The sequence below is a fragment of the Crocuta crocuta genome, unplaced genomic scaffold, assembly GCF_008692635.1.
Source record: "Crocuta crocuta isolate KB4526 unplaced genomic scaffold, BGI_CrCroc_1.0 scaffold222, whole genome shotgun sequence".
NCBI classification, from domain to species: Eukaryota; Metazoa; Chordata; class Mammalia; order Carnivora; family Hyaenidae; genus Crocuta; species Crocuta crocuta.
Genome location: NW_027528806.1, coordinates 5,991,197 through 6,008,829, shown reverse-complemented (window position 1 = coordinate 6,008,829; position 17,633 = coordinate 5,991,197).

The following is a 17,633-nucleotide window of genomic DNA, read 5'->3' as shown; positions in this document are numbered from 1 at the left end:
AAATGCTTTGTTTAGTTACTTTACTTGGCATCATTTTTACCAATAAGGATGTAAGTAAGCGTATTGTCTGGCAAGATTACTTACAAACCATGCTGAGTTGAATTTTAGGAAATCTTTTGGCAAAGAAATAGTCTGAATAAATGTTAGGAAAACATAAATTACAAACATACATATATGTGTTTGTGTTTAAAGATGTGGAACTCTGTATAAAACATTTACCTACATTTCAAATACACATATAAAAAATTTATTGGAGTACATTTTTGAATATTTCATTTGGGCAAAAATGTTAATTCCACTTCAAATTTGTTTTCATTTATAGTGGTTAAAAACTAAATTATAGGGTTTGTATTTGTCGTGGTTTGGTTTTGTTTGGACAGGTATCAACATATGGCTAAAAACAATGCTATGATGTATAGCCTTACCATTTTCTTTTTAANTCTCTCTCTCCTAGAAATAAATAAAAATATTAAAAAATATATATTAAAAAAAAAGAAAGTCCTATAAAAATGAAGTGATTCGTTTTTACAGTTTAAGCCAGTGAGAAACAGATTTCCCTTTCAGAAGGCCTGGCCACTAGAAGAGAACAAAACTCTGCTGGACTTAGATTGTTCTGGTGTACCTCACTCCTGGAGCATTGCTTGTTCCTATGATTTTCTCAGTTAAACAACCAAGGTGCCCCCTGTGGTCAAATGTGATCATTATCACCTCTTTATAGGCCACAGGCCACCAGTGCTTCCCAAGAAAAATCTCACACACCTTTAAAATGTTCTGCCTTGACCCCAGGATTCAAAGATGAGAGAGAATTGGGGTGGGCACATCCTTTCCATCTTAGTTAATTATACACAATCAATAGGGCAACTGTTAAGGAGACCTGAGTGAAAGAGGACCATATGTGACTTTGCTAAGGATTTAGTGGAATTGTACCGATTTTCCTAGCTAACATAGCAGAGGCTTGCATGCTAAATCAACTCTTTACACGTCATTGTACCTGCTTTTCTCAGAAATCTTATTTGTTTTTCCTTTTTTCCCCACTCTACTTACGTATGACTAACAAATAAAAATTACATATATATATATTACATATGTATGTGTACTATATATATGGTATATATTCTTACATAATATGATGTTTTACTTTAAGGTGTACAAAGTGATCATTTAATATAAGTATACATACTTATATTATGAAATTGTCAAATGAATGCTTATTGATAGATGTATGTCAGAGTAAAGATATGGGTTTAATTTTTCATTTGCACACATAAAATTTTCCATTATGTGTTTCAAATATCTTATGGGTGTGTCTTATACATTAGGAAATACACAATTAGTTTGAAATTTCACATATACAGGTACATAGTGGAAATTTCTCAATGACAACTAGAAAAAAATTAGAGGTAATTAATATAACATCTATAAACAAAGACAGATATTTATTTGTATACCTGGATCTCTCCAAATATCATGCCCTGACTGACATACTTCAATGTAAGAAAGTCAAATGATTTCAAAGCATATTAAAGGTTCTTAAAAATTACCATTCATTTAATGTTATTTCTTTTATCACTAATTTAATAAATTTTGGCCAATAAATTAATATGTCACATTTTATCTGAGGATGATACAAAGGCAGTGCATTTTTCAGTTTGCAAAATTTCCACACTTTGGGGCCTACAAAGAGAAAAAGGATTCTTTTGTGGCAATAAACCTTTTAAGAGAAGAGAATTTTTTCTCATTTTATCTTGACAACTGCCAAAGTAGATTTTCCCCCTTATTTTCAACAAACACATATACTATAAATTGTGAGACAGTAGAAGACTCACCTAATTTTTGCTACTCACTTATTTCAGCATTTAGAAAATAATGCTGCCACATGACCTTAGGATCTTTTCCCATCGTAAAATACAGTAAGAATTTGACAATCAGAAATTTTCATATGCCTTCATCAAAATTACAAATTTGGAAGAATAACTCTGAGAGGCTATTTCAAATAACAGTGTTATTCATTTGACTTATACTAAAACTTAGAATATGTAACTCAATTCAAATCCTAAACATCATTAAGCATGTGCACACAAGGGCACATGGGTGGCTCAGTCAGTTAAGCTTTGGACTTCTGTTTATGTAATGATGTTTCAGTGAGTTTGAGCCCTGCTTTGGGATATGCCTTGACAGCTCAGAGCCTGGAGCCTGCTTCAGATTCTGTCTCCCTCTCTCTCTGTCCTTCCCCCACTTGCTCTCTGTGTCTCAAAAATAAATAAACATTTAAAAAATGAATAAATAAATAAAATAAATAAACGTGCACACAATGAAAACAAATTGCCATTTCGAAAATTATTCCAAGCTTAATAATATCTAACATTATTTTTTGTTTGCCAGAAATTCTGCTAAATGTGTACATCATGGAGAGAAAATGTGTGCCTTGGTGAATAAGATTCTATTTTAGGAGACAAGGTAATAAAAACTAACGTTCATTGACCAAATGGATGCATATATTCATATTATTTTATGTCTCTAAATATCACTCTGATTTGAGGAATTATTTTGTTTTTATTAGCTGACTATATATTAGCTAGAATAATATTTTTTTTTGCAAGTTTGCCTTCATCATTCAAAATACTATGCATAAAGTTCCTGAATTCATTTTCTCTTGCACCATTTGATATATTATTTTGTTTCTTAGACTGTTTCAAACATCTAAAAAATGAAAGCAACCGATCACATAAAGACAACCTTCATTAAAATGCCACATTTACAGCGCCTGGTGAGTGATGAGACTGGGAAAGCAAACCAGGATTGCTCATGAATGCAAAACTGTTGGTGTGTTCAGTCCTAAAACCTTCTATTCTTAATTTATTTCCTTACTCAATGCTAACATTGGTATTTGTGTAATTCTTTTCATCATATACACCGATACATTATCCTGCCATGGTGGTGTGATTGTATTCATAACTCCTATGTAACCACATTAAATGTATTATGAACTCAGTGGTCAAATGTTACAACATGGTTGCATTGTTTTGCAGAAATATTGGAAAGAATGAACAATCTGGAAAAAAGAGTAATTAAGGGAAAATATACTGGTGACAATCAATACGGGTTCAAACCTAGAAGAGTCTTAGAAGGTTAAAATACGTAAGAACAAAGAGGCTGTATATTTTGGTGAGAGTATAAATTTGGCATTTGAAGGGTAGGGAATAATGATATATTGCATTGAAGCAATCTTCATCTTGGTCCTTCTGCCTTTACCTACTGCGTGTTTTTTCTGGGCCCTTAATTTCTCACTACAATCAAAATTTAGTTACTTATGATTTGAATAGTAAGTGATGCAAACTTTTAAGATTTGTTTTTCTTTTACAATTTTATAAACACGTATATTGTAATTAATGAACTTATTACTAAAAAACAAAATTCGACTGAGTAAATTTTAAGATGTCATTGGGTTTTTCAAGGATTCCATCATCCCAACAGATAAATAGAAGAGAGCTTGGAAGAGCTGTACAAAATAAAAGGCATTTTCATTTTCGCCAGGACAGGAAGTTATTAGCAAAAGAAGAGGAAGGATTGTTTCAGGCAAGGTCTCCTTTTCTCTTAGAGGGAAGAGCAGTGGATCCCATCCTGCAGATTCCTTCACTAAAGCTTGATGAAAGAAAACTCTCCATAGGCCTGATATACCAGGGAGGCCATTTTAGATTTCTTTCTAAGTCAACACGACTGTATATAAACTTGTTCAAACCAAAAGCCTAATTTATGGATTGCCAAGCATGCATTGTGAATGAGTAGCCTAAAGGAAAGCCATCTTGTCCTTGAGACTTCCATCAATGCTCCTACTCCCTGCCTTCCTTTACTATACATGTTTCCTGCCTACATGCTAATCTATACTCTTTGGACCTTTTACAGCATGTAAAAAAGTATATAATCCTGTAAAACTGTTCATTCTCCGAAACACTTTTTGTTTCTGGTGAAGAGCATGTTTCCCAGGCAGCTGTCCTAACTTGGGTTTGAACAAAAACCTTCTTTCTTACTTTTCTTCGAAACCCTGAAGCTTTGTTTAATTTGCATGGATATGCTGATCAGGAAATTCCATATGGCTGATTTAAAACTTCACTCCTGGAAGAGGCTGAAAAACTCCAGTTAGGTTAGGTGTTGAGTTTCAGTGGGGCTTAAAGATTCTATTTTGGGCCTGTTTCTTTTTTAATACTATTAACAACCATATTTAGACAATATTAGCTTCCCCTCACTATCTGATATTTATAGAAATTACTATAAACTGATATCTTAATGGGTTTGAAATGGGAATATCTCCAAATTAATTTAAATTAGCAATTCAAACAGACATAAAATACATTCAATCTGCCTTTTTCCCACAAATTTTGTTTATCTACCAACTAGACTGTGAAAAGGTAGCTTTATTTCAATTTTTATGTAAGTATTTTTTTATGAGGGATTTAGCTGTTGGCTCATTACTTTTGAAGGGAACGGAATTTGCCACCCCAAAATATGTCTTTTGCATAAGGATTATCTTGAGCTGGTTATTTTAAAGAAATATCAGACAAGGAGAAGCTCTGAAAAACCAACTAAAAGTTTTCCTTTAGTAGGAGACATTTACATTATTATGAGAAAACTGTAAGGGTGTCTCTCTAACTAGAAGATAAAGATGACTAAATGTCTAGAAACTCTTATCAGTGGAGAAGGCAACAATTTAAATCTGGATTTAAATCTGCATAGCAACTTAACCCTTTTTTACTTTACCCTTGTGCTTTTTCTGGTCACCTCGAATAACTCACTCCCCTCCTCCCCCTAACACCTTCTTTAGTCTTTAGCTAAAGATGGTATTTAAGATGGCAGCTTGGGCCACTTCAGGGAGTTACTCAGTTTTCCTGTGTATTTTCCATGTTTACAAGGAATACATGTTAAAATTCTGTTGTTGTTGTTGTTGTTGTTGTTATTATTGTTTTCTCTTGTTACTCTGTGTTTTATTGCAAGGGGCAGGTTCCAGCCAAAAGTCTAGAAAGGTAGAAGGAAAATTATTTTTCCTCCCCTATGTTTTCAATATCCCATTCATAAGAGCTGTTATCAGTAGCATCAGCAGTTCATCTTATATTCTGAGGAGGACAAAAGTTGAGTGATGGAAAAGAAATGTTAAAAAAATAACAACAGCTGAATTGGATATAAAGTGAGAAGACCTGGGTGAATTGGCAGAACAAAGTATTTGCTATTGCTGTGATTTTGTGTCTTTGAATCTAAAGTTTCATATCAATGAATGGTTATAAGATCTCTGACAGTACTTATATATATGAGATACATAACATGTAATGTCTACTCTATTGATTAAGTCTTTCAAAGGTAATATGTCTCAGAAGTAAATATTTCTAAAATGACTTTAAAATATGATTATCTTGCTGATTTTTATTCCATTTGTGTGTATTTCATTATGGAGTCTCTGAACACATTCATGTCTTATTAAATTTCAAAGAAGATCTTCATTTCTAATTCCATTTTACAAGAAAGGATGTAAAATTTCTATTTAATTAATTATGTCAACTTAATCTCAATAAGCCTTTATTCAGTACAAGGAGCCAAACTGTGCTGAAGTCTTTTTCTTACAAATGAGCACATTTACTGTTTCTTCCATTTTCCTCCTGCTGTTTCTTTTCAATAAAGTTAAATGTTCCCAGTCAATCACAGTTAAATAATTTCCTCCTAAAGTCTTCAGTATCAATCAATTATGATAAATTAAGACAGACAAGGGATAAGCCTAGGATTGATGTATGGGCAAATTTGAATCAAAATAAGGCTTAAGTGGAAGGAAGTAATTACAAGCAGCAGAAAAAATCACTTATTATTTAAAACAAACCCCACAATTCATTATTATAAAAAAGAAGTCATTTCAAATATATGTGAACATGCACAAACACATCCATACACGTGCAAAAACATACTTATTTGTAATTCTTCAAAATATTTTCATCTTGCTACTTTGTACAACTTGAAAATAAATAGAATGTAATGTTTGTTCCTTTTTATTTTCTGTAAAATCTATCCACTGACTGCAACTACTATCATCTGTTCTTTTGTCTTGTTACATCCTTTACAAATAACCTTAGTATTTGGGATAATTTCTTGTCTTCTTCTTATGTTTCTTTTAAACAAAAAATCAATTATCCAAACAATGCACTTTATGCAAATAATTCTTAATTCCACCATGAAATGTATTTTACGGTGAAATAAACACTATACCCTTTCTTTGTTCCCTTATGAGAAAAAAAAAATTCCCAAGTGAGTAGGTCAAAAATATTTGCATATAATGTGTGTTCCTAAATGTATTTTGTAAATTCTCTTACTTCCTTGAGCAAATGATGAGGAAATTTAAATGGTAGATATGTCAAATATAAGTATAACTGATGGATTTTACACTATAAGCTCGATAGGGAAAGACAGGGTTAATCAGGTAGAGAAGGAAAGGTTAGGACTTGAGGTCCCTCAATGTAGGAAAAAAAACATATTTTAAAACAATGTTGGGGACATCTGACCATGACCATGAGAAACACTCCTTCAGATGTAAAGATTTTCTTAAGAATGTAACAAACACTACCTACTCATCCCCATCATGTTTCCCTCAGAAATGAACAACTCAGCATCTAGAGTTTTCAGGCCAAAAAAGAAAAAAAAAAGTGGGAGGAAATGGATGAAAATCTTACACAATAATGTCCTTTGCCCGTAGTTGGGGGCTTTTACTTTCAAATGCCCCCTGTCTGCAAAGAGAGCTTTGATACTATTATTACTTTCTAAACTTACTCTAATACACTTTTTCCTGCTGCTCATTTTATTTTGTGTCCACCTCTTCATTCTTTGAAGCAGCGAGACAAGGAGCCCTGAGTGTTGAGGTAAAGAGTCCTGCCACACAAGTAGTGATGAAGCATTTGGGGGAGTGGTTTCTAAATGTTGGTGATTGGTTGCTGTCTTAAATTTCATCCCACCCATTTTACGGGTTCATTGGTGTGGGAAATAGCTTAGGGATCCCTCGGATTTATACCAATGGGTTAACAAGGCATAAAGAAGTACAAAGCCAGAGGATGCTCACAGCCAAGTTTGGGTAAACAAAATAAGGCAAGCAAGAATAGGGAGGTGCAAAGGCACCCCAGAATAGAGAGGGGCAGCAGAGCCCCCCAGAATAGAGAGGCAGGGGCAAAGACCCCAATATAAAGTAAGGAGAGGCATAGGCCCCCAATACATAAGCATATGAAATAAATAAGATTAGGCATTCAGGGTAAAGCGCCCCCTAATTTAGTACTATAGCCAAAAGCTGCTTTCACAGGAAGGAAGGACCAAGTTATGTAAACAGGTAAATTGGGCTATACCCCTGTGCTGCAGGTGAAGTAGCCTGAGGCAGGGATGATTAACAAAAGAAAAGGTGCCTTGTTGACCCTGAGGCTATTTCCCCTGTCTGTCACATCCCCTAGGCTAGCTAAGATAAACAGAGGGGATGCCTCATGTCCTTCTGCCCAACTGCTCACAGTCAAGATTTTGTTATGTATTAACCCAAACCCCTAACCTCAAATATCTTCAAGACCCCCTTTTTCTTATGACCACAAGTTAACGTTCACAGATTCATTGTCTCTTTGTGCACATCCATCGCCATGTTTTAAGCCTTCTGATCCTAATAAAAACAGGGCAAGGACCCTTATTTAGGGCTCTTGTCTTTTCCCAGACATTAGCCATCTCTCTCCTATTTTAATACTGTGTCCCCTCTCTCTCTGGCTGAGAGAGAACTTTAGACTTAGAGCCCATGACACATTAGAAGTATTGAGTGAGTACAGATAACATGGTGCTACCTGATAGTAATCTGTGTAACATGATCACAGTGATACCAGGTCTCATTACCAGGTACGTAGAATATATTTTAGGGTCTGAAATTCTTTAAAGAGACAATTTTATAAATACAAAAGACATTGCGGTGTGAGTTAGCAAAGGCTAACAAAGATGGAGTGATTTTAGTAACCACTATGCTAAATATGAGTTACCACTGTGCTGTGGCTACTCAAATATAATTTCTATTCCTTTTAGCATAATAATGGCAAGAGTTTATATTCTAATGTTTGTATTTTTAAGAGATTGAATTTTATGTGTATTTTCTGAAGTAATCTTCAAAATACGGTTAGAAATTGTTAACATCCTTTTAAAGATGAGTGACCTGCATCTCAAGTTTGTGTGTCTTGCTCTTGATCTCCTTGCTAAAATCTTTTTCTCCTTCTTTAATTTATATCTCATCTAATGACATAAAGCTACCTTTCACTCTGTATGCCATGATTTAGGAAGGTCACAGAGAATTGGAAGGCATTCAGAGGAGAATGACTGGGTTAATGAGGAAGGTGGGAGAGCTGGTGAGCTTTGTAGTGGAGAACAGAGGACCCTGGGCAGGGAGTTTTGACCTACTAGCCTTTATGCAGCTGTACAACATTGCTGCTCACTCTCTCCTCCTTGAGTCTGTTCATTGTCTTACCATATTTCCCTAACAATGTCCATGTGTTTCACAGTATTTCTTCACTTTCCCCTCATCTCTTCCTGTTCTGCTATACACATATATGAGGCCAAATGGAAAGATTCTAAGGAACCCTAAACTTTGAACCCTTATAGCCCTGAAAGCTTTCCTTGTCAATAAACAGCCCTTCCCTCTTTCTGATGACATTGATTCTCCCTTTCCTGAAGAATTTATAATAGTTACCCTGAAATAGCTGTCTTGCAAAGAAATACTGGTGCTTCTGAGGACCTACTCCTACCATCTCTAACTGTCCCTCGATCTATCATCAGATTCAAGTCTCAGCTGAACACATAAGGTAAAGTATAAAGTGTAACTGGTGAAGTATTATTACACACAGGAAGATAAATTGCAAGATTTTGCCAATTTGACTTTCCCCAAATCTGGAGAACATATATGGCAGTGGAGTGTAAAGGTGTTGAGTCATAATGAAAGGAATATGATGTCTTCAGCTGTTTGGGCTGCCTTAAGGGAATATCATAGACTGGGTGACTTATAAACAACATAAATTTATTTATCACAGTTCTGGATCTGGGAAGTCCAAGGTTAAGGCACAGCTAGATTTGGTATACGAGGCCAAGCCCTCAGTGAGGGCTTATGTCCTGGTTCGTAGATGGCCATATTTTTACTATATCTTCACATGGTAGAAGGGGCAAGGAAGCTCCCTGGAGTCTCTTTTATAAAAGCACTAATCTCACTCATGAGGTCTCCATCTTCATGACCTAAGCACAAAGGCCAACCATCCAAATACCATCACATTCGGCATTAAGATCTAACATATAAATTTGAGGGGGGAGAGGAGTGGTTGTGTGCACAACCATTCAGTCTATATCTTAGATATCCTATGTTCCTGGGATGATTCTGTCTGTAAAAGATGTCATCAAGGTGTCAATGGGAATGGAATCTTGGCATCTTCTTCTATAATCATGACAAAGGCTACCCAAGTGACACAACACAAATTATTTCTTAGAATAGCCACAACTTCTCAAATAACTTCCAATGTCATGTGAGAAATAAGTTACTTTTACACTTATTTTTGTGAGGTCCAGGTATAATCTGAACCTGACATAAATAGTAACAAAATTTTCTATACTTTTTTGACTTATTAAAAAGTCAAAATAATGATTGTAAAAATGCATAAATGTAGTAAATAAACTTTTGTCAGATACAACCTGGAATTACCTGAGCATGATTTAGCTAACCTGATTAAGATAACCTTGATTGTCATTCATCTAAGAATATAAAATCAATAATTTACATATATACAAGTATTTTTTTATAGCATAGCCTGACATTATCACCTAACCTAACTACATAATGTGAGCAAGAAGAAACATAATAATGGTTAGGTTGAGATCACTCTAACTAAAACTATTTTAATTTTTTTTTTTTAATGTTTTATTTATTTCTAGGAGAGAGAGAGACAGCATGAGCAGGGGAGGGTCAGAGAGAGAGGGAGACACAGAATTTGAAACAGGCTCCAGGCTCTGAGCTGGCAGTCAGCACAGAGCCCGACGCGGGGCTCGAACCCACGAACCGTGAGATCATGACCTAAGCGAAAGTCTGACGCTTAACCGACTAAGCCACCCAGGCGCCCCTAACTAAAACTATTTTAATCTAATACTTATTTTCCTTAATGAACTAGTCTCAGAGGTCTTAGATATTTCAAATGTGGCTATTTGCTCCAGTTGACCAAAAAGATTTGTTATTTCTTATGACCCTTTCCACACTTTCAAAGTGAAAGATTTAGTGGACATTGGACTGATTTCAGGCTCGGTGTCTGTTTGAGAAGTGAGACAATTTAACAATCACTCCTGATTGGCTTCTCTGTGACAGAACTCAGTGAAATCAATGCTGAATGACCAGAGAACTTACACCAACCTGGCAGCTGAAATCTAGTGGGCGAGATGGGGACAGCATGTGTCCTTTCAGACCTGTCTTACCAGCTGTGTAACAGCATACTGCCTGTGGTTTGCTCTTATCCCTGCAGCCTTTTAAAAGTGTGAATAGGACGACAATGAGTTGAAGCCTTCTATTTGAACTGAGGTCTTGGAAACTTGTCTCTACTAAATTTGGGTCAGATTTCTTCCAGCTTTCAAAAAGGGCAAATTAACCAAAGATATTTTATTCTATTCATACCATTTTGTCTATGTTTAAGGTGGCCTTAGATTCTCAATACTGGTCATGTTTAAGCATTGTTCTCCATATAAGTAAAGAATCGCTTTTATCATGGAAGATAAAATATATTAGAACTATTGATAGAATCTCATTTCATGATCTACTTACTTGAAATTCCAGAATATCTTCCCCATGGCACATGCCTAGAAGAGGATGTAAGAACAAAGTAAAAAGAAGTAGAGCAGAGCTGCTATGCTGATAAACTGCAATACCAGATAGCTTTATTTTCTAATAGTGTGTTGATAGATGTCCTAATGTATGTATGATAAATCTGGATATACATGTTATCAATTTTGTTTGACTCATTATAAGGAAAGAGTGATATTAGATTATAGAAAGCAGATAATTCCAATAATACAAATTTTGTGTGAACCATCCTATTATGCACAAATAATTGCATGCAGCTATCATTAAAAATCCACACCTTTGTGCATCATTCAGTGGGAAAATAGAACAAGTTAGGGAAAAACGCTTTATGAAAATGTGGCAAAAAAGGAAAAATCCTTTAGGATACACATACATCACTATGAAAATCTTCATATTTAAGTGGATATTTCTGGTGTTTAATGCTGAATCATGTCATTTATTTTTTAATATATTTTTATTTTTTCAAATTTATTTTTGAGACAGAGAGAGAGAGAGAGAGCACAACCAGGGGAAAAGCAGAGACACAGGGAGACACAGAATTGGAAGCAGGCTCCAGGCACCAAACTGTCAACACAGAGCCCAATGTGGGGCTTGAAATCATGGGCCGCAGTATCATGACCTGAGCCGAAGTTGGACGCTTAACTGACTGAGTCGCCCAAGCATCCCTGAGTCATGTAGTTTATTTTTAAGGGAAATGATACTGAGGTGAAGTTCTCAGATCTACATCCTCTGCCAACAACAACAAAACAAAAACACAAAAAGACAACAAAAAACCAAAATAATACGATAGTTACCCAAAAGCCAATCCATTACATGCTCCTGTGGAAAATCCATACTATACTGTTTATTCTAATGGGATGAAAGTTAAAGATGAGAATGAAACAAAAGCCTTCTTAAAAATAGTTTATGGCTGAATTTTCATATTTAAAATAATTGTAATCCCCAGTCTCTTAGAGCTTCACCTGAGGAATAACTTGAGGAAAATTAGCAGAATTTGAATTTCCTTTGTAATTTCTCTTCCCCCATGAAACCAACTAAAGTGGCTAATTGTGTGTGTTTTCACCTAATTAGAGTCAAAGAGATAGACTGTAGGGAAATAAGAAGATGGCATCAACATCTCTCCTCAGGATATTCTGACACTGATTAAGAACAAATACCTATTTCTTTTATGCCTCCACCAAATAAAGGTCCACAAGAACTCATTCCATGAGAAGGGTTGTGATAGATTATATTTTTTCTTGATAGGAATCATGACAGATGGTAATGTATTTTAAGAAACAATTCAAGAAAGAAGGTCATCATTTTGTATCGTGAAGAGTTTTTAGCAATCTTATTTACTATAATTTGATCAAAGACACTGACTTCACTGTTAGAAATACAATATAAAGAGTTATTTTTTAAAAAAAATTTATATGTTTATTTATTTTTGAAGGAGAGAGAGACAGAGTATGAGCAGGGGAGAAGGAGAGAAAGAGGGAGACACAGAATTTAAAGCAGGCTCCAGGCTCCGTGGGGCTTGAACATGTGAACCGGGAGATCATGACCTGAGCTGAAGTCAGACAGTTAGCCAACTCAGCCACCCAGGCACCCCAAGCGCTATTAATAAAGGTAAATTACTTACATTAATTATACATGCAGGATTGTAATTTTAAGTTTAAAAGAGACACAAAAATAGCAAATACAGAGGAGAGAGCTGTCTTAGTTTCTTAGGGCTACCATAACAAATTATGCCAAAATTGATGGCTTAAAAACTAACAGAAATTTATTTTTTCACAGTTCTGGTGGCCAAAATTCTGAGGTCAAGTTGGTTCTTTCCAGAGGTTTTGAGGGAGAATCTGTTCTGTGTTTTGCTCCTAGGTTTTGGTGCCTGCCCAAATCTCACGGCTTATAGACACATCTCTGCCTCTGTCTTAACATGACTTTCCTCTTGTGTATCCTGTGTCTTTTCTCTCTTTTATAAAGAAACAATCTTTGGATGTAGGATCTAGAGATCCTTAATTACAACTGCAGATGCCTTATTTCCAAATAAGGTCACATATATCAGTGCAAGGGTTAAGACTTGGATATATTTTTTTGGGGGGGGGGGTTGCTATTTAACCTACTGTAGCAGCATATAGTGCAAAATCAGTCTTTATACCAAAACAGCACAATACATTGTTGGGATGTACTTATAACACTAAATGTTCATATCTAATTGCTTATACTGGACAAACACCTGTGTAGTCTTAGAGCTATAGCAAAGCAAGTTGTTGTTGTTCTTTATGATCCTGAATTCATTTCCATATTTCATAAGGTTTAGTTTATTAACATTGTTTATACTGTTGCTTTTATCATTGCTCACTACTGCCTTGTCACTAGACAATACTATAATATGAAATCATTCATGTAGTGTTTAATGCTTGTCTGGAACTATCTTAAGTAATATAACCATATAAAGTAGATATTATTTTAAATCCCTTTGTTACAGATTTTAGTGTCTAAGAATGGAAAGTGGCAGTAACTTCTCCAACATTGTACAGTTACTAACAGTGAATCAGGATTTAATTCAGGGTCGGTTCTCAGTCTGAGCATAATCCCTATTCTATATTAGGAACACATTTTATTCACTATTCCAGAAGCATATCTATTATTGTTTCAACTGATTTTATAGTCTAGGAAAACAAAAAAATGCACTAAATACATTTTTCTAATATTTCTTTTGGTCTTAATGGGGGAAAAAAGTTTTAGGCATACTTAAGACCTTCAAATAATACTTATTTTCATATAACCAATCTCTCTGAAGAATCTTCTTTAGTTGGACTTAAGATATATGTCATATTACAAATTTTTTCAGTTGGAATTAGTACAGATTCCAATGAACTTAGTATGGATGCCATTCTACAATCTTCTTTAATTGGATTTAGTATTGGTGCCTGTGGCAACCAATGTCTAGAAAGAAATTTATTATATAGTTTATTATATATGTGCAGAGGAGCTGTTGTGTTTATGCCCTACATAGATGGTAGGGTTAGGGCAAAGCACAAATATAAAATACAGCATTCTGGGCTTGGATCTGACCCTCACAACCATAATTCCCCTGAGTCTTTGGGGTTCACTGAACTCTAGTAGAGTTCCATTGTCTTGCATTCAGCAGCAGATGGCTAGTTTGTAAGGGAGGATTCGAGAAAATAATGTAACTGGAAGTCTTTGAATCTGAATTGCATTATTCTGGTTTTTTACCATATGTGAACAAATCCGAAAGATTAATTAGAAAAACTGTCACTATAATTGTAGTATTCACTATAAGACTGTTGTTATAGACATTGTTCACCATATTTCATTGCATTTCATTTATGAGGAACCAAGAGAAAGAAAGAGGTCCCTTACTCCTATTACCCTGTTGTCCCATTATATATATAAAAAAAGATCTATTGAACAATGGAAAAAGTATCTCTTACATTTTCTTTCCTTCCTAGAACTTTAACTCCAATTTCTGAGTTTTTTACTAATATTGCTTCTGGCTTCATTATGCTTTCTACCCATAACTTCTGTTTATGTTGTTTTTGCTGATTTGTTCAGTTACTGTTTTTTCTTTGCCTTATTTTCAGTATCAACCTTAGACACAAGCGAGACGGCATGAGTCCTGGGTCTTGCACTTTAAATGGCCCCATTGGGGAGTGTCTGGGTGGCTCAGTCGGTTGAGCCTCTGGTTCTTGATTTCAGCGCAGGTCATGATCCCAGGGTTGTGAGATTGAGCCCCATATCAGGCTCCATGATGAGCATAGAGCCTGCTTTGGAAATCTTTCTCTCTTCTTCTGCCCCTCTACTCTGCTGTTTCTCTGTCTCTCTCTCTAACTAATTAATTAATTTAAGGGCCCCATTGGGATCATCATCCCTTCTGTTCAGAGGGAAGAATCCCAGAGCAAAGAGGATGTGAACATCCATGGCTCACATAACCCTTTTAATCCACTTTCCAAATACCCTGAACCCTGGGATTTCCTTCTCAAATGATCTCTCATGTTCATTTTCAGGGTCTGTGCAGACTTTACCTTGAGTCCATTTTATGGAATACATGTTTTTCAACCAGACTTTGCATCATTAGACCCAAAGTGCTAACAAAAGGCAGCTTCTTGCAGAGGATTCAATAGAGACTGGATGTGAGGTTGACGGTGTTTACTCGTGTATATGTGAAGCCCCTGTTCATGTGGAATAGAATGAGGAGTAGGAATAGATGTGTTGGCCAAGAGTCTCATGTCTGGCTCTCTTCATACTGCTATATTTAGAGACTGAAGAGTTTACTTCATAACTTTTAAATATTAACACATATGCATATACGCTTCCATTTATACTGTTGTTTTAGTTTCCACACATGCTAGGGAGAAGTGTATTTACCATGGCTTACATATTTTTGTCAGCTTTCTTACTACTGTATAGAGTAAGTGAGTTTATAAATAGCTGCGATCACAAAGCGACTCTAAGAAATATTTAGGAATATTAGGAATAAAACCTGTGGCTTGCTTTCCAAGCAATATTCCATAAATCAATGTTATTTTTCAAGCATTCATTTCTCAGGAATTATTTGGTTCTTCATCTCCAAGAAAAAGAATTGTTACGAATCTATTTATGTATGTATCTTTGTCTCTATTTATGTAACTATTCAAGTATCATTCTCTTATCATAAATAGATCAATAGATTAATAACACCAAAATATCTTTCTTATCCTCTTAAGCTTTTTATGTTTAGAATATTGCTTTATTAATATTTCTTTTAATAAAAGTCTGAATTACGCCTATATGTTTTTTAACTCAGGAAGCTGAAGTGCCTATCACTTAGACTGAGTAGGAATTGATGAGCTGTGCTGGGTACCAAGACCTGCTCCTCTTCTTTGGGGCAGTGACCTGCAGTGCTGAGGCATCAGGGGCAAATTCGACTTTTCTCCCTGCTGCTTATCGTGATGTTTTAGAATTTGTGTGCCTTCTCCTGAATTCACAGAGCCATACCAGCTGTAGAGATCCACATTTTTTAACAGAAAGAAATTGATAATAAATTTTAAAACTTGCTCTCACTCAGTTGGAAATAAAGTGACCAAACACAGAATTTAGTAGTGAAACGGCCTCTCCTCTTAGTAGTCAAGGGGTACGCTTTGACCATGGGTTTCTCTGCAGAGAAAAAGGCAACCATTAACAGCAAATGCTGTTAGGGTCACTGTTTTCTCTACTTCCAAGTAGGTTTTCCTACTTTGAAGAGAAGACATCTTCAGAGCCATTGTTTATCTTTCACCTGAAAATATGCTTTTTATCATAGAGGGTGTTTCTTATGTGTTGTCTCCTCATGTGTTACCGCTGAATGATTGTCCTGAACCAGAATAGTCTCACAAAATACTCCTATAATATTTCCAAATTAGTATCCAAAATCTACTTTACAGGCCAGACACTTTCTTCCAGACACTTTCTTCAGTATTCTTGTTTTTCCTTGACATTTAATAATCTGTCTGAAATGAGGGATTTACAAAACCAGACATGCTTTAAAAAAAGAAAATCATAGATTAGTGAAAGACTGTTAAGCTTTTACTTGGAAAGAATACTAGTTTTAAACCGGTTTTTTTTTTTTCCTCTATGAGTTTGTTGCAAAGAAAAAAAAACAGAGAAATATACAGACTAGGCCTTATTTCACCATTAATTTAAAAATCATGTCAGAAAATATACAGTATATAACCACTTATTGAAAATCAAGTATTCAATGTATTATAAGTACAATATATAGAAGAAGTCAGAAAAGTCACTAATGACTCTCTAAAATATTCAATGATTTAGCCTTTAATTTTCTGCTATTAAAAGATTACAATGCTATGCTATGCCTCACTAGATAAAATTTATTGATCCGAATACTAATAAATTGAAGTCAAATATCACCTAGTATAAGATTTTATAATACAAATGAAGAAGATGTATTAATAGAATTGACATACACTTAAAATACTTTAGAAGTGTGTATGTGCATATGAAAATATATGTGCATATGTATACAGATATTTACTATGTATAATATGTATAGAAACATACATGTATGCATATATAAAGTTGTAGTGAAGTCACTGGATCTCACTATTGAAATGAATTATAAAAGTAAGTCAATACTATTTGTCATTTAATATTTAAATGCAGCTCTGACTGTCTTAGTCTTTTTGTTTTACATATTTTATAATTCCATACTAGTTATATTTATATATTATCAATTTATATACATATGTATATGTATGTACAACATTTGTACATGTCTATACATTCTTAAGATATATATTTAAAGAAAATATACATTTAAAGTGATATAAATATAGCTGTCAAAGATGTGGTTAAGATTGGGAAAAGAGTGGTAAGGAAACTTGGCAAAATTCTCAGGTAATATTCTTAATTTTAGAGGTGATGAAGAATTCCCTGCTGAATATTATTATCTATTTTTGATGAAGTTCAAATATCACATTCACCAAACTGCAAAATTCAGTACATAATAGCTTATATAAAAAATTATTATCTCTTAACTAAAATAAAAGGATATTCAAGGTCCATATATAATGAATTATGCTACAGAAACTTCAAAATAGAGTTACTATCAAACAGAGGTTACTATTCAGGCTATGTTTGGATATAAAACAAAATGTTGAATTTATGAAAGAAAGTTCTTCAGAGTAGTGCTTACTTCTTAATGGAATCTGGCAAGAAAACATAATCTGGTTAAATTTTCTGTCTGTCTCAGATAATGCAACTAGAATTATTGGATCATGAGAGG